Genomic DNA, 16703 nt, shown 5'->3' with positions numbered 1-16703 from the left:
TCCATTGACGTCATGTTTGAAAATTTTCTCTCAAAAAACATAAATAATGCAAATGTTTACACTTATTTAAAGGCAGTGGACACTATTGGTAATTACTCAAAATAATTGTTAGCATAAAACCTTTCTTGGTGACAAGTAATAGGGAGAGGTTGATAGTATAAAACATTGTGAGAAACGGCTCCCTCTGAAGTGCCATAGTTTCCGGGTAAGAAGTAATTTTCCAAGAATTTGATTTCGAGACCTCAGATTTAGAACTTGAGGTCTCGAAATCAACCATCTAAACGCACACACCTTCGTGTGACAAGGGTGTTTTTTCTTTCATCCATATCTCGCAAGTTCGATGACCGATTGAGCTCAAACTTTCACAGGTTTGTTAATTTTATGTATATGTTGAGATACACCAGAAGGCTAGTCTTTGACAATTACCAATAGTGTCCACTGCCTTTAAAGGAACATACAGCATTGGTTTTGCTAACAATACAGTAACTGGCAGTGTAGGCACTTTATGTAATCCGCCATATACATAAACTGACAAACCTGCAAAAGTTTGAGATCGATCGGCCATCTGGGTCACGAAAAAATAGTGACAACCGATTATATATTTACATTTAAACTCCAAACGCAAACTTAAATTATTTATTTCTCGTCAAATATGACATGTCAGGCAGAAATATTTTAGATGTTTTCAACTATCATCATCATCATCATCATAAGACCGTGTAAATTTGATGTAAATCGTGATCTTCGTGATTTTGTTTTCTGTAACGTTCCTTTAACGTAGAAGCACAGACAATATAAATGGTACATGTTTGGACAGAAAAAAGCACCTTAGTTACTTTTTAAGCCTAATCCAATACCTATTCAGAGTAAATTTTTTAATTAGTTCTGAAGCCATGAGTATAATTGATTAATTGCAGATAGTTTGTTATTCATTTGGTGTAAATCCCTTCTCAGTCAGAGTATCCCGATGTCTCAAGATAACAAAGATACCGCTGAACTCTCCAGTCAAAAAGCCTGCTGCCGAATCAAATATAGACTTGTGGACAAGTCGTTAATATTCTGCCGCGGTGAGATAGTCGAGTTGTGGCGGTGCTCTCGCGAGATCACTGCTCTCGCGCGAACTGCTGTTTGGCGACTTCTGCTCCACATTAATTGGGACCCGTAGTCGTGAGAGCAGTAGTCTCGCGGGCCAGCAGTCTCGCGAGAATACCGCGAGAATCGCGGGGAGATTCGGAATAGAGTCGGAACGCTATCGCGACAGACATTTAACGACTTGTCCACAAGTCTAAATCGGTTACCGTATAACACTGTATGGTCTATTTGGATCCATATCCAGCGGATTGGTGGACAACCTCTATGCATATAAATACACAATTCCTATTTCAACTTTCAAAACGTAACCACTGAAAAGTAATAATTTTGAGTGCAAAAAAAGATTGTTTTTGTTTCATTTTTAAAAAGCGTACATTCTATTCGATGCAAGTTCTACTTTGATTTGTGTTTGATGATATTACTGCGTTAAAACAAAAAAGAAAAACGAGTCTACATGGGTGAGCGAATATTGGTTGTAATTGTACCGCTTCAATATCAAGTGTAATGGGATGACGAAAGATGGCGCCCACCTGCCAGCCAGCCAACGATCAATCTTAAATGAAGTCAAACACTTCGTTCGTGTTGAAATGGGAGGTCCCTACTATATAGTACTTGAATAAGAACGGGAGGGCGCATAGTCTAGATTCGTCATATGGATCGGTAAAATCTCAATCAAACTACGCCTATTAAGTTTGTCAGGACCCAGGTCAACACTGCCATTGTGTGTGTTGCGACCGAAACTGAATTGAAGGGTTTTGATACCGTTTGTAATATCAGTTTTTGGCCAAGACATGAATCTATTTTCACTGTGAATGTACTTGTAGAAGTTTCAGTTTTAAAGTTTTATTTATTTATTATCAATTTATGGCATTTCAGACAAAAATAATTCAAGGGATGTTTTCTATTATCATCATCATTTTGACCGGCGTGTAAGTTTGATGTAAATCTGTGATCTTCACGATTTTTGTTCTCACCAATTCTGTAACGTTCATTTAACGAGTCAAATCCAATCAAATAAAAAATTACATTACACAATTATTTCACATGGCTTTCTATGCATAAAAGCAACCATAGAGACTCGAGTCTTAGCAATATCCCAATTTAACCACATTCACCAATCACCATTACTGTCACTATCAGCTACTGTCGACTATATCAAGGCTTCTGGGACATTATACCCAAAACGTGATCATATATAATGTGTATTACTTAAGGCCATTGGACACTTTCGGTAAACAGTATTATCCTAGGCCCAAACCTCGTGTATCACAACTAATATATAAAATAACAGACCTGTGAAAATTTAGGCTCAGTCGGTCAACGGAGTCGGGAGAAAATAACGGGAAAACCCACCCTTGTGTCCGCACGTTTCGCCGTGTCATAACATGTGTTTAAAATAAATCCGTAATTCTGGATATCGAGAATTGATATTGTTTTAACGTTCATTATTTTAAGACAAGACTTTCACCATTACCTTTTGTAAACCCTGTAAGTTATTTGTAAATCTGTGATGTTTTTTTATTTCTTTACCGAAAGTGTCCAATGACTTTAATCAGTGCTGCGGGTTCACTCTTGATGCTAACGCACCCTTCCAATGTTTGTACAAAATAATGTCGGTCCCCTTTTCCTTCAGACACTTGGCCATTTCCTTGGGAATTTTATATCTTCGCTTTGCAGACAGAGAAATTACTGATTCATTTTTTGTGAAAATAATACTGTGATGTACTCATTTTACAATAGAAAGGGTTCTCATGTGACTGGGGAATTTTGTTTTCTTCAAGTATCTACCCTTGCGATAAAATGGTGCAAATTACCATTGCATTTTAAACCCTCCCAGTGCGAAATGCGTCAACGTACAAAACATCTAATGACACCATTTTGAGAAAAAAAAATGGGTCTTCACATTTGTGTTCCATTAGTATTCCATCTGAAATTAAGCATTAACAAAAAGAGAATGAACTGTTGGACCTGTGACATGCTTCCGCACCCTAGAAACTTGCACCTGTAGAAATTGTGATAAAACGTTTTATTACATTAACACACATCTCCTTCTTGCGGCAAATTTCCACTCGTTCAATTTTAAGATTCTATCTCACTTTTATTTGGGACCATGCATTTGATTCATCTTTTAAATGTGAACTCAGATTACATCATAACATTTCTGATGTAGTGTGGAGTGAACCTTGTTATCATGACACTTTCCATTTTGTTTTTAAAATTAAGTAAAACATGCAGTACTTTTTTAACTACAGGTTTATCGGTGAACGTGGATATCTTTAATGACGTCATATTGGTGATTCAGATTGAATGCTGTCCGAACATGTCTAGCCTATGAACCTATGGTGTATTATTAATTGATGTGTCGGACAAAGCAAAGGTGCTGCATGTTTTATGTAAAAAGGTCCCCCTTATTATTAAAAACCATTTAGGCTATACATTAACCCTTCGAAAGTGTGCAGATACGTGTATTGTATCAATTTAATCATCTGGAACGGAGCCTTGCATTTGTCAGGTACATTTAAATGATGTTGCCCACCTAAGCCCCATCACAGTGTTTGGGTGCTTCTGACTCTGCCTGTAAAGCTCAACCTTTTCTCAAACCCTGCTAAGTTTAAACCAAGCCGTGACCTTGAACCAGTGTGTAAAATTACAACAAATCATGTCACAACAAACACGTTAAGAATGTCCAATCGAATGTTTGTGTGTTTCTAAAAAAAGCTTCCCCTCTTCCATTTTGGCTGGTTTTCCAGTAGGAGTCAACCAGAATGAATCGATCATAGTTGCTTTAACCTAGACCTGTGTGGTACCGTTCAGATGATAGTGTTAAAGGAACACGTTGCCTTGGATCGGACGAGTTGGTCTATGAAAAGCGTTTGAAACCGTTTGTTATGAAATGCATACGGTTAGAAAGATGTTTTAAAAGTAGAATATAATGATCCACACAAGTATCACTCAAAATTGCACGGTTTTCATTTTACGACGCGAACTAACACGGTCGGCCATGGGAGTCAAAGTTTTGACTCCCATAAATGGCCGACCGTGTTTGTTGACGAGGTAAAACGAAAACCACGCAATTTCGAGGCATATTTGTGTAGATCATTGTATTCTACTTTTACAACAACTTTCTAACCATATTAATTTTTATAACAAACGGTTACAGGGCGCCTTTCAAAGACCAACTCGACCGATCCAAGGCAACGTGTTCCTTTAACGTTGCAAATAGAGTAGACGTAGTGGTCAATCATCGCCAGACCAGCTGCAACATTATGTTGACTCTCGTCTTTTAGAACGGTTTTAGAACGGTCCATTTCTCAGTCAATCATGATGTAACAACATTATTAGGCTAGACAAATACTTGTCTTTTACATGGGAGAAAGGTGTCATCCCCAGTTCATATCAAAAGCTTGGATGTTAAAACTTACACCATGGGTGTTGTCACATTAAAAAATATAAACATCTGGCGGTAAAATACCTTATTTTTGCTGAAACAATACATATTATTATTTAAAGGCAGTGGACACTATTGGTAATTACTCAAAATATTTGTTATCAAAAAACCTTACTTGGTAACGAGTAACCACCCTGTTATGTCATCTGTCAAAAGCCATGGTGTCAATTTAATCACCCCAGTTTTTACTGTGTCAATGTTTAATCAGTGTCATTGATTTTTATCTCCTTCAACCTTGTGTACAGGCAACTTTCAAAAAAAAAACATCACACCCTTGGAATTCGCCTTAGCTTTCCATTTAACGGCTAGCCCAATTTGTCGCCGAAATACATTATTACGAATGCAGATGTTTGCTGATTTTGTTTGCTCTGAACGAATTTTGGCAGACGCTGTGTTTTAATCAAATTAAATTATACAACAGCTTGTGCATATGTTAGACAATATACATGCTACATGGAAAGGTGTTTGTGCATGGCTGTTGGACGTGTGTGCGGCACCTAAATGTAGCCCGAGCCCTAAATGTAGCCCGGACCTAAATGTAGCCCCAAACATGTACCTAAATGTAGCCCGGACCTAAATGTAGCCCCAAACATGTACCTAAATGTAGCCCGGACCTAAATGTAGCCCCAAACATGTACCTAAATGTAGCCCGGACCTTTAGGTGCCGCACAGACGTGTGTCTAACAATGCCAGGATTTCGACAATCCTTTATTCATAGTTTGATACCACTTACAATTGACGGATTAAACCTTAGTTTAATGTAAACTTATAATAGTTTCTCGAATCTATAGAGACAGCTTATCAAAACTGAAATCTAAATTGGGAGGGTCAAATTTACCTAAAATCTGACCTTGCAATGGTGTGCAAAAACATTGAAAATACCAATTAGCAATTTCACAAAGAGTGTGTTACACTTTTCTTGTTGTCTGTTTGTACATGGGGCTGCAACTGTACTGAAACGCACAACCTAAAGAACAATCTTTAACCAGTTGTCAATTATGTCAATATAATTATGGGAGGCAATTGAGTTTGGTTCTTGGCAATGGCAATGTTAAATACTTTTAGTTCAAAATTAGGGACACGTTACCAACTCGACCAAACCTCGCTAAGTTCTACATTATTTTTCCTCATAGCACAGTCTCAACGGAAATTCATTACATTAACATTGCATTCCTGCTACCAAAGAGTTTGCCACAATTCCAAAGAAATATCTAACGGTGCTCTGTGTTATGTTCCTACCACTATTGAATTGACTCTAGAATACTTTACCCATCAGCACTGGCCATGTACACATTTGTAACTGATATCATTCAAATGCCATCTGACTGCACATTCCTAAGACGTTTAAGGTTGGATGTAATCTTAAAAACCGAAAATTGGCAACAGTTCGAAATCATTTTTAAAATGTGTTAAATCGATAAGGAAATTTAGTTCACATGGAGTAAACATGTCTTTGGATACCCTCCTTCGGTGCTTTACAGAATGGTCAACAAAAAAACGTTACGTCATCAATCCTGTCAGGTCATTTTTTGTTGGGTTTCATTTTGCAAAACCGCTTCGTTGCAGCATGAACGTACAACTTGCAAAGCAACCTCCGACAAATTACGTCAAAGTATAGTCAGTTCGACGCACGCCAACGGCAATAGTGTACAAATTGTTCAAAAAATATAAGGTTATATTAAGGCCTTAGTTTGATCAACAATGCGAAGCAAATTAAGCGAAAAAAATAAACACAAACAAGTTTAAATGACATTCCGGTTAGGACACCTTTTATATAGTCAAAAACCAGTCTTCTCACTCGGTGTATCTCAACATTATAAATAGAATAACAAACCTGTGAAAATTTGAGCTCAATTGGTCGTCGAAACTGCAATATAATAATAGAAGAAAAAACACCCGTGTCACACGAAGTTGTGTGCTTTCAGATGCTTGATTTCGAGACCTCGAAATCTGATTCCTCTGAGGTCTCGAAATCAAATTCAAATATTCTAGTGAGAAATTACTTCTTTCTCGAAAACTACGTTACTTCAGAGGGAGCCGTTTCTCACAATGTGTTATATTACCAACAGCTCTCCATTGCTCGTTACCAAGTACGTTTTTATGCTAATAATTATTTGAGTAATTACCAATAGTGTCCAGTGCCGTTAAACAATTTCCACTCAAGTACAGCTTTTTCAGTATTAAGGTACATCAACCGATAATGGTATTAGTTTTTAAACAATCAGGGGCATCTTTGCATGGTTTTTTTCTACTGGTACCCTGCCATGTCTCAATCCACTGTAAACCAAATCCCAATTGCGCTGGACATTATTATAGGTACAATGACGAGGCAAATTCATTTGAAATAATATAATTCGCTTGGAAACATACTTTTGAAATTAAAGTGGAGTATTTTGTTTTTCCTACAAAACTTGCGAAGTTGTTCTTTCTCAATAATGTCGCTAATAAAACCTAACACGTTTTTACTGTACCGCGTATTGCCATCGGGAGCATTATGGCTATTATTGTTAAATGCAGGATTCCTATGAATTCCATGACCCCCTTGTGTTTTTACGGCGACATCGCCACCCAATCATTCTCCACACCGTTCGTCACAGTCACATTAACCAGAATGCCTTTACTTTTTTTAACATAGAAATACTGTCCAAAAAAAACGACTTGGGTTCTTACTTTTTGGATGGTACTTACTTACTTCCGTAGCAAAATATATAGCCATTTGGATAGAATTGTTTGAAATAACGTTGTTCTGTTTTGCCTTCGCGTGTTGTAGACCACATCGTACTCCGAATTAAAACTTGTTGACAAGTCGTTAATGGCCTACTGATGAGATAATCGAGTCACGGTGGTGTCGTGGCTAGTGATTCAGGTTTCCGCGACCGAACTGCTCTCGTGAGATCACTGCTCTCGCGCGAAGCTGCTGGCTGCCGACTACTTTAAGCCGAATCCGAATTGGCGGCTATGGCTACGACTACGGCAGTTGCTTAGGGTGTTGCTAAGGACGTCCTATACCTCAACGCATGGTGACGCGGAAATCTAGCCGTAGCCGTAGCTATAGCCACTAATTCGGACACGGCCTAAAACATAATCGTAGTTGTGAGAGCAGTATAAATCTCGCGGGGCCATCAGTCCCGTGAGAATACAGCCAGTGTCGCGAGAAACGCGGAGAGAGTCGGAATCGCAGAGTTAGAGTCGGAACACTATCACCGCGACAGACAATAAAGACTTGTCCACAAGTCTTACTGGTGTTCTTTCGTTTTAACGGTTCGTTGTACGTATTAAACCGTACCACGAGTACCATCCAATAGGAAGACACTGAACGCCAAACAAGGCCCACCCTATAATCATTTGATCCAATCGTGTGTGCACATCGACTAGGTCATTGTAATTTCTGCCCATGAATCACTTAATTACGCATTAGGTATGCAAAGCTAATTAAATACTGCTTGTGAGACCTAGGGTGGATTTCACAAAGGTAGTCCTAACTTAGGACTAGTCCTAGGCAATGCTAAGAGATAGGACCAGTCCTAAGTTAGGACCAGTAACTCATCCTAGCTTAGGACCAGTCCTATCTCTTAGCATTGCCTATAGGACTAGTCCTAAATTAGGACTACCTTTGTGAAATCCACCCCTAGAATTGTAAATTAGAATTTTCACTAGATGGTTTCAGTTAAAATAGTAAAAACTGGTGTACTTCAGGGCCATGTTCAAATCTCACTCTGTCGTATTTTTATTTATTTTTTAAGCACAAAAATAGCTGTTCTCCTTCATTTTGTTAATTGTTTTACTGTTTTGTGTATGTTCTCATTGTCTGCTGAAAAAGTGGGGTTTCGGTTGAAAGTGTCTTGAAAATTAGTCACTCAAACATTAATTTTTTGCCCAGTAAATTTCCATTGTGGTTTTTTGCTTGAACTTTCATTTAGAATCTGACCAGTTCACTTCCTTTAATTAAAATGCTAATTAAACAGTTCTTAAAGGCAGTGGACACTATTGGGTATTATTCAAAATACTTATTAGCATAAAACCGTACTTTTTAACGAGCAATGGGGAGCTGTTGATAGCATACAACATTGTGAGAAACAGCTCCCTCTGAAGTAACGTAGTTTTCGAGAAAGAAGTAATTTTCCACGAATGTTATTTCGAGACCTCAGAACTACTAGATTTTGAGGTCCCGAAATCAAGCATCTGAAAGCACACAACTTCGTGTGACATGGTGTTTTTTCTTCCATCTCGCAACTTCCACGACCAATTGAGTTCAAATTGTTGACAGGTTTGCTATTTTGTGCATAATTATGTTGAGCTACACCAACTGGGAAGACTAGTCTTTGATTATTACCAGTAGTTTCCAGCCCTTTCGGTACAGGATAAAAAAGTTCACAGATTTACAAATAACTATACAGGGATTACAGCAGTATAGTGGTGAAGACTTCTCTTGAAATATTATTTCATGAAATGCTTTACTTTTTGAGAAAACAGTAAAACAATATCAAATCTCGATATCGAGAATCACGGATTTATTTTAAAGGAACACGTTGCCTTGGATCGGTCGAGTTGGTCTTTGAAAAGCGTTTGTAACCGTTTTTTTATAAAATGCATATGAGTAGAAAGATGTTGTAAAAGTAGAATACAATGATCCACACAAACATGCCTCGAAATTGCGTGGTTTTCCTTTTACCTCGTCGACTAACACGTCGGCCATTTATGGGGGTCAAAATTTTGACTCCCATAAATGGCCGACCATGTTAGTTCGCACAGTAGAAGGAATACCACGCAATTTCGAGGCAAACGTGCGTGGATCATTGTATTCTACTTTTATAACATCTTTCCAACCATATGCATTTTATAAAAAAACGGTTACAAACGCTTTTGTTTTGACCAACTCGTCCGATCCAAGGCAACGTGTTCCTTTAAACACATGTCATGACACGGCAAAACAGCGGATACAAGGGTGGGTTTTCCCGTTATTTTCTCCGACTCCGATGACCGATTGAGCCTAAGTTTTCACAGGTTCGATACTGTTTAAGGGTCCAATGGCTTTAAGAAAGGGAAATGAATTATGAACATCCATTGAAGCCAATGTACATGTGTACATGTGAAATGGTTTGTACACGAATCGGGGCTTATCCCTTTGCTCCCTGCACCGCCCGAGTTTGCTGAAAACCAATTTCTCAAGATTCTTGCAGTAAATTACTGGAATCGCAGTTCGCATTTTAAAAGATAGCCATGGCTTAATATGTAAGCACAATTTTTTACCCTTTCGGTAATATTTGTATAAAAGTACAAGTTCTAATGAGAACAATAAATGCCTCTCGTTAAACGGCTACGGTTATTTTTTAGGCGAATATTTTTGTGCACGGATGAAGTGGACACAATAGCTTTTCAAGGCTTTTATCTGGTTCAATGCTCATACTAATTAAATGCGTGGGCGTTAATTTGGACAATATCATCATAAATGATTAACAATTTCCTGTTTACTAATGAGCGGTTTTTTTTTCGTAAGAGCTAAATTATTTCATCATCATTAGCTTCGACAAGTCAACTGTGAAGGGAGAATTAATAATGATTTATAACAACTAGATATATTAACAAATGCGTAGACCTACTAATGACTATCGAGTTTTTCTTTTGATGTTCCTTTTTTTTCCACAAACACAAGCTAGCGAGGTTTCCTCGTACCGCATAGAGGCGGCTGGGCGGTACAGCGGCTAAATGGTTAAACAGCTCGGTACGGATTAGGGTTTTGTTACAAAAGCGCCCGTCAATACCATGGGCTGAATGAGGAATCAGCTCATTCAGCCCATGGTATAGACGGGCGCTTTTGTTATTGACTAACTTAGGCTTGGTGGTCAAGGTACCAAGCCAACGAAAAACAGCATGCTGCCCTATCAGTCGATGATGTCATCGTCAGCCAATCACCCGTGCAAGAAAACTTTTCTGTCTAATAGTTGACTTTTTCGTAATGTGAGATTTGGATTAACGGTGGAAATCGCTGTATCCTGACTGGACTAGGAACGATCCGGTCTCGGTTTAAACATTTCCAGATAGAATATGAAATAATCTATCCATACATGCTAATTGGGGACTGTTGCCGACGTTCATAACATGAAAATTTTCCGTGTTTTTGTGACTTGTTTTCTCCGTTTTTGAAGCCATTTTTCACGTACAAATTTCTCTGTTTAAAAATTGAGTTGCACCAATTTTTTTAATACATAACGACAGATATGCTCTTTGTCTCAATTTACTGGTCCATTATTTTGGTTGAGACTTTCCAGAAAAGGCCGAAAAAGATTGAATTTCAGAAGCCCTTTGTACTAATTAGTATTCAAACCGAGGTCACGCATGAAAAATCACGCCTCTCGTGCAGATAAATGACAAAGGAGACTTATTAAATCGAGTGATCTGCGGGTGGACTGATATGTACCGTACACTTCGTATTATAAACCGTCTAAAACGAAAGAACGCTACTCTGACTCCACTGTGACTATAAAATCGTTTACCGGACTGGCTGAAAAGTGCGATCAAATCTTCAGAAAACCTCGTCAATAGTTAATTGCACTGTTGCTAATGGTTTTCAAATGTTTCATAAACCTTTCCTTGGATGAGTCCATATTATGCTTCTTTAAACAACCCTGAATTTTAACAATTTTCGCTTCCTTTTTATTTTCTTCAACGGTCTGTTTTAATCAGAATCGGAGTTAAATTGCAATACCATGTCATTTGCCTGTCATACATCAGTGCTAATTGAGAGAATGCAGACCTCTTGCGTATTAATTGATTAGTTCATGTTCGGGATTGTTTCTTTCTTGCTCGTTGAAGCAAAGATCTTTGTCGCCTGGATAAGTCGTGGTTGATCCTTAATAATCTTTCTCCTATATGAAAACGGCGCATGCTTTGTCACTTTTAAAATTATATTGACAAAAAGTGTTCGCAGTTAATTGCAACAAAAAAAACTTATTGCAAGGAAAGTGTCGGGCGTCAGCATTTTCACGAAGTTAGCACGCTGCTATACCAACAAACAAAAACAATCAGAGAAAACGGCCTCTGAAGTTGTACACTTTTTAGAAACCCGCTTTCCTTCAAAACTTCGAAGTATTTCCATTTAAAATTCTCAATGTAGATAGTTGATGATTTGAATAACTAATTGTGAAACTAGACACGAGAGAAGATCCGTGCTACTTCGTGAAACCAAACAAGTGCGAAATATGTCTTTTTGCGTTTTCACGAAGTCGCACTCGCCTATGCATTTTACCCATAGAGTTATATATAAGAACTAGAGAGCGCACTTGCCCCGGCATGCGCCCAGGCGGCCATTTTCTAAGTTGACAAAACTGGCATCTCACAGCGTGTGTTTGTGCGGCCATTTTGTAAGTTGAACAAACAGCATCGCGTGAGCGTTCAATAAAAAAAAACTCAAACGTGTATTTCATATTCAACGCGCGTGCAGAATGACGCGCTTGTCATCTTGCGGTCCCGTGGCGTTTGTGCACGAAGCATCACTCGTGCGCCCTCTAGTTCTTATATGTAACTCTATGATTTTACCTTATGAAACTAGGTCAGCGCGCGCGCACTCACACAACTTGCGTGCTACTTCGTGAAAACGTTTTTACCTCACTTTGACTCGGTCGAGTGCGTGCCATGCATTACAACGGTAAACAGATAAGATAAGATGTTGAGCGCTACTTTTAGAAAACAAAACATGCCACAATCGTGCACAAGTTAAAAACACTAATTAGCTTAATTAAAAAAGTAAAGCTGTCTGAGCTTTGAAACTTCGTGGAAATGTAGGTCTTCATGCATTATCAATAGAAACTGAAAAAAAATAAAAATTGAAAAATAAAATAGCAATTAGGGTGCTACTTCGTGAAAACGCTGACGATTTAAGGAACGAAACCTTGCCTCTTGACATTAACTAAGCGCTGTTAGAAATGGAAGTATCTTTGAAAATACAAGATTTTTCAAATAAAATCTTTTTATAAACAAAGAAGCAAATCTTATTGATGCATTTCATGGTGAGGTATGAATGTATATTCCGTTTGCTAAAACAGCATGTGTACTACTTTGATTATTTTGTTGTTCAGGGTGAACAAGGTCTCGCTTCGTTTACCGCCGCGGACTTAATTTCTAAATTCGGAAGACTTATTTTGAAAAAGAACTGATCCGCTATTAACATTTTAAGCACGTTTAAATATAGTGTTCAAGTTAACGAACTGTTCGCTTCAATAGCTTTTAGTAATTGCGAAAAAGCGGAGGGAGTTATTGCCTTGTGTTTCATGGATCGATTAATGGTGATTCGGGGTTTGTTTGTTTTCTTGAGTATAAATATTTATGATGAATGTCATTCATTGTCACGACACTAATTTTAAATTGTCCGTTTACTTATTTTTGTATGGCGTCGGCCACCTGTCTGCAAACGCAGAGTTATGCTATTTATATAGAGTATTTACGGAATTAATAATATTCCAACGGCAATCCATTAAATAAACACCGGTCCTCTTTTAGTAAAACCTCATTTTAGGCACGTTTTTCAGTTTCATTGTCACATCAAGAACGTATTGGGTGACTCAATGTCACTAGCCATTGATTCAATTAAACGTTCCTAATTATATCTAGACTGCCTGATGGTCAGTAATGGAATAGTGGAGACAATGGGGAGACAATGCCGGCAAGGACAAGAAAAGAGGAACTGTGACAAACAATGGATAGAATTTGACAATGACTTCTTCAAATGGTTAGCGATGCAATCTCATAATAACGGCGAAACTCGAAAGGAGAACTAGATAAGAATTTCTGTTACTAAAGGTGTGACCAGTCCCGAACATGGAACATACGAATTAAGGTTACTGACGGTGTGACAATATTGAACAGGGAACTAGAAGTTAGGTTACTGGCATTGTGACAATACCCAAAAGGAAACTAAATAACATTTTAGGTTACTGGCTGTGTGACAATGCCGAACAGGGAACTAGATAATAATTCAGGTTACTGACGGTGTGGCAATACCGAACAGGGAACTAGATCATAATTGAGCTTACTGACGGTGTGACAATACCGCACAGGGAACTAGAAAAGTATTTAGGTTATCGACGGTGTGACAATACCGAATATGGAACTAGATAATCCAACACTTGTAGTTTTGCTGTCATAGTTTTTTCCGGAGGTTAGAGCTAATGCAGCATCTGTTGCCTCACCATATTTAGAAAAGTACTTCCATCCAATACAAAAAAGAACAACAAAATACACAATAAACTAAGTAGAAAACCCACGGTATAACTAATTGAAGGAAGACAAATAGAAGACAAATAATTAGTGACATGTGATCTATTCATACTAACATGTGATCTATTCAAAGAGCCAGTTGATTTGTTCTCTTATACGTTTTGACTGCTTCGTATCCGGTAGTTGTCGACGGACAGGTGACCTCTGCTGATGAAATCGAAGTCTTTATATTATTAGTTGAGACTCCCCATCCCACGAGAGACTTACTCTTTTTGTAAGCGATAAAATTTGATTGAATGTGCGGTTAAATATACAACCGAAAGTAATATCTGCGTGTTCTGTATGAAACGATATAAATCCAATCTGTCATTGGTAAATGAGATTTGGTAATTTCAAATGAAAGTCATTTATACATCGAAGACAGCTTCTACAATGATTGAACTGAAATATGGTAGTTCATCCAAAGTGATAAATGTACGCTGCAGATTTTTGTTTGATTTTTTTTTAGACTTTGTGCCGCGTATTTATTAATGCAGGAGTACATGGATTGTCCAAGTGTTTTAATGCATGAAAATGTGACGTGCGTTGTGTTTGTTATAATCTTTTGGAATGTGATCTATTTATTTTTTTAGGGTACTTAGGCCTTTTGTGGTATAGTTGTGTGACAACAAAATGTCGGGAAAAGGGACACGCACGCGCGAAGGGCAAAACCACCTTTGCCCTATTTCATAAAGCTGTTTAGTAGAAAATTCTTGAGCAAGCAGGAAATGACCAGGGTACCGGTTGCAGCAGTGGTAAATGAACAGTTTTGTGTGTGCAAACGTGTTTGCTAAAGGTTTCTGTGCTTACAGGCTTTAATAAGCAAGCTTTTGTGCTAACTGTATCTGACAATGTTTTTGCTAATAAGCGTGTTACACAGGTTAGCCAGAAAATTAGGCGGCCACCGTGTGTGCTTACCATGGATATGCGTAGTGACGTAATTAATTTTTGGACCAAAAAGCACCGGAAGGTAGTAGCATGCCTATGTGCTTATGATTAGCAGTGCAATGAAATAGAAATCGCACGGTAAGTACACAAACAGCCGAAAGCAGCTCTATGATATTAACTCAAATATTGTTCATTAATTTAATAAGGTAAACTGCTGAAAAGATACCCAATCACAATCTATGCCGTCGCCTTTATGATTTGTTCGGAATGTTGCTTTCCTGGCAGGGTAGCAAAAACTATAGGAATAGTTATTTTGAAAACGCACTCCGTGGCTTCGCATAGTCTCCTGTTCATGTCGCTTAGAGTCCACACAGCTGTCTCTCTGAGCCATGAAGGCATTGGTGAAAGGCTAGGACCAACTCCGCAAAGCGTACAATATTTGTATCCATACCGGTCTCCATGTGGCGGCAGAATTCATGACAAAATAAAGGATGACGCTTGACAGGTTTCCACCAATAAATAACAAGGATTCCTAATTATGTGGTTTACAAAAAAATAATTGCATGGTGAGGTATCAATATAAATTTGGTTTGCGGTAACACAAAGTGTGTATCTACTTGCCAGGTAGAGTTTGTTCTTAGAGAACTGTCTTGCTTTATATTCTACTACCGCGGAGTAGATCGTTCGGGTGTTCGGGAGACTTCTCAATTCTGAAAAGAACTGTCCTGCTTATTAATTATTACTTTGGCGGATGGTACAGAAATAAGCTGGGACTACTACTTTAGTATGCGGTTGTACAGTTAATTCCGATCCTATAAGCTAATTTAGTAGTCCCAGACTATTTCTATATCATCCGCCCTGGTAATAGTTAATAAGCAGGACAATTCTTTTCACTGAGAAGTTTCCCGAACACCCGAACAATCTACTCCGCAGTAGTAGAATAAAGAAAGACGGCTCTCTGAAGAACAAACTCTACCTGGCAAGTAGATACACACAAATGGTGTTCCACATGGTGTTACCGCAAACCAAATAAATTTATACATAAATACATGTAATTTGTTTTTGCTCCGGAAATAAGGGAACACTGTTTTCGCCCGTGGCCCATGTCAGGCGTTTATTTCTAGGGGAATCGTTTTTTCATAAAGCTTGTTAAAATTTCATAACATTTAATTTTATCTTGTATTATCTTAAAGCTTTATGGATTTGTTTTGATGTATTATACCTGTAAATCTCAATGCTCGTCTTAATCTACTGCTGCAATTCACGATGTAGTAAATGCACTCAAGATTTCTGAACGTTATTAAATAAGACAGACAATTACTCATAAAATTTGTGTGAACAGTCCGTCTGTGACGGAAATCTTTTCACTTCCCTGATATTTACACAGGCATGATGGAAAAAATATATCCCTCGCTTGGGAAATAAAAATGTATATGGCGATCACTACAAACTATTGTAAGATGGTTGAAATTGTAATGTAAATAAGAACAATGACACGATATGTGTACTGCTCGATATCTGGCATGGTGTCCCCCTCCCCCTCCCCGATCACATACAACAAGGCATTTGTAAAGCGCCACTACGGGAAGAAGGCAGCAAATTAGGTTAGGTATAAATAAATGTTGATACACTTCTTGCGTCTTTGTGTTTTGGGGATCTCTGGTATTCTTAAGAGGATTTTTAAGGAGTGGTACGTTCTTCTGAACAAGAGAGGAATGGTCTGTTAGAGCACACGGCGGATTCCCGCTGCCATTTTATGGGTCATGATATGTGATATAAAATCCCCAAAAACTTTGTTTTAATAATTAAGTAATTTTCTATGAATAAAAAAGTAAAATCAATCAATATTACGAATATAGTTTTACGTTAACCACGAGGGAAACTGAGTGTATACAATTTATACAATTTTTGGCTGAACAAATGGAAACTTGACTACAGCGGGACTTCAACCCGCGACCAGGTTCAAGACTTGCTCCATATGGTGCGTTCGATTAGCCTATACATGTAATGTTTGTTAAACTAA

The 16703-nt window shown here is 38.1% G+C and overlaps 1 protein-coding gene across 1 annotated transcript in view; it reads left to right on the top strand.

Moving 5' to 3' along the window:
• Positions 1-16703, top strand: part of LOC139941702 (gonadotropin-releasing hormone receptor-like) — a 50863-nt gene that overhangs the window by 20483 nt on the left and 13677 nt on the right. The window lies entirely within an intron of this gene.

This window comes from Asterias amurensis, chromosome 9 (genome assembly GCF_032118995.1).
Source record: "Asterias amurensis chromosome 9, ASM3211899v1".
In the NCBI taxonomy this organism is placed as follows: Eukaryota; Metazoa; Echinodermata; class Asteroidea; order Forcipulatida; family Asteriidae; genus Asterias; species Asterias amurensis.
This window is presented reverse-complemented; position numbering and strand designations above follow the sequence as displayed.